The sequence below is a fragment of the Schistocerca serialis genome, unplaced genomic scaffold (genome assembly GCF_023864345.2).
Source record: "Schistocerca serialis cubense isolate TAMUIC-IGC-003099 unplaced genomic scaffold, iqSchSeri2.2 HiC_scaffold_1170, whole genome shotgun sequence".
In the NCBI taxonomy this organism is placed as follows: Eukaryota; Metazoa; Arthropoda; class Insecta; order Orthoptera; family Acrididae; genus Schistocerca; species Schistocerca serialis.
Window position 1 is genome coordinate 162,501 of NW_026047371.1, and position 2,500 is coordinate 165,000.

At 59.4% G+C, this 2,500-nt stretch overlaps 1 pseudogene; it reads right to left on the minus strand.

Moving 5' to 3' along the window:
- LOC126433657 (large subunit ribosomal RNA) overlaps positions 1–2,500 on the minus strand; it is a 6,402-nt pseudogene that overhangs the window by 2,331 nt on the left and 1,571 nt on the right.

Here is a 2,500-nt window from a genome sequence, read left to right on the forward strand (position 1 = left end):
TGGCAGATTTCACGTCGCAGCAAGTCCTGGGAAGAATCGTCCACAGCCACACCTAAACCCTGTATCTTCGCCAGCCTCCTCCTTCGAAGAAGTGGACCAAGCCAGCGGGCTGATGGAACCCCCAAGCCCCCATGAGTTATTGGGGCATGGAAGTATCCAACAGGTGTATCCGCAGGGAGACGCAGCCAAGTTCGAACAGCTGCCCGCACACAGACATCCAGGGATGTGAGGGCCCCCAGACGAGTTCTCCCCAAGGCCAGACCATGGTAAATACCCGGGAGGATTACGGACCGAAGGGAATACAGTCTCTGCTGAGGCTTTAGTGGAGCACGCTTAATGATGTCAAGCTGCTTCTCGACCTCCCGCCGAGGATGGAACAAACTTCGTCCGCCGGTGGTGAATTGCAGTCCCAAATACTTAAATGTATCTTCCATCGCCAGTGCTGGAATGTTTTGGACACCAGCACGAAAGATGACTGTCTCGTCGACCTTGGTCTTCTTCTCCCGGCCTGATGACACCAGGGCGAGAGAGAAGCACTTTCGTGGGTTGACCTCAAGCCCGAGGTCACCCAAGGCCGACGTGGCGATGGTAAGAAGTTCCTGCAATCCATCACGAGTCTCGGCGAACAGCAGGAGGTCGTCGGCGAATGCAGCAGCATTTACTCGCCGTCCGAGAATGCGTGCCCCAACATGCTCAGGGAGACGGGATAAAAGGATGTCTACTGCCATGTTAAAAAGGATAGGGGACAGAGGGTCACCCTGCCGAACACCCCTCGAAGGCCGCACCAGATCGGACGACTTCCCACCAGCGCAGATAACCGTCGATCCAGCCCCATAGCACCCCTGGATGTAGTCAACGAACTCGACCGGCAGGCCATGGGCCCTCAGCACAGGGCCAAGGGCCCCATGGGCAAGCGAGTCGAAGGCCTTTGACACATCCAGGGACGCCAAGTACAGCGAACCGGCGGCCCTCCGCGCCTGAGTCATCGCCAGATCCAGGATAAAGGTGTTATGAAGCATCCCATCCTGAGGGATGAAAGCCCGCTGACGACCATCCAAAGTGCAGAAGCGCATAAGGCGGCCAACCAGAACCTTGTGGAAGGCTCTGGTTAGCACCGAGCACACTGTAATCGGACGGAAGTCAGCAGGGGATGCTGCGGCGGTCCTCTTGGGGAGCAGGGTGGTCCTGGCCTGAGAGTCATAGTTACTCCCGCCGTTTACCCGCGCTTGCTTGAATTTCTTCACGTTGACATTCAGAGCACTGGGCAGAAATCACATTGCGTCAACACCCGCTAGGGCCATCGCAATGCTTTGTTTTAATTAGACAGTCGGATTCCCCCAGTCCGTGCCAGTTCTGAGTTGATCGTTGAATGGCGGCCGAAGAGAATCCGCGCACCCGCGCGCCCCCGGAGGAGCACGCTAAGGCGGACGCGGCCTCGCAGCAAGGAAGATCCGTGGGAGGCCAAGGCACGGGACCGAGCTCGGATCCTGCACGCAGGTTGAAGCACCGGGGCGCGAACGCCGCGCAGGCGCGCGCATCCTGCACCGCCGGCCAGCACGAGGCCAACCGACGGCGAGAGCAGACCACGCCCGCGCTAAACGCCCGCACTTACCGGCACCCCTACGGCACTCACCTCGCCCAGGCCCGGCACGTTAGCGCTGACCCACTTCCCGACCAAGCCCGACACGCCCCGATCCTCAGAGCCAATCCTTATCCCGAAGTTACGGATCCAATTTGCCGACTTCCCTTACCTACATTATTCTATCGACTAGAGGCTCTTCACCTTGGAGACCTGCTGCGGATATGGGTACGAACCGGCGCGACACCTCCACGTGGCCCTCTCCCGGATTTTCAAGGTCCGAGGGGAAGATCGGGACACCGCCGCAACTGCGGTGCTCTTCGCGTTCCAAACCCTATCTCCCTGCTAGAGGATTCCAGGGAACTCGAACGCTCATGCAGAAAAGAAAACTCTTCCCCGATCTCCCGACGGCGTCTCCGGGTCCTTTTGGGTTACCCCGACGAGCATCTCTAAAAGAGGGGCCCGACTTGTATCGGTTCCGCTGCCGGGTTCCGGAATAGGAACCGGATTCCCTTTCGCCCAACGGGGGCCAGCACAAAGTGCATCATGCTATGACGGCCCCCATCAACATCGGATTTCTCCTAGGGCTTAGGATCGACTGACTCGTGTGCAACGGCTGTTCACACGAAACCCTTCTCCGCGTCAGCCCTCCAGGGCCTCGCTGGAGTATTTGCTACTACCACCAAGATCTGCACCGACGGCGGCTCCAGGCAGGCTCACGCCCAGACCCTTCTGCGCCCACCGCCGCGACCCTCCTACTCGTCAGGGCTTCGCGGCCGGCCGCAAGGACCGGCCATGACTGCCAGACTGACGGCCGAGTATAGGCACGACGCTTCAGCGCCATCCATTTTCAGGGCTAGTTGCTTCGGCAGGTGAGTTGTTACACACTCCTTAGCGGATTCCGACTTCCATGGCCACCGT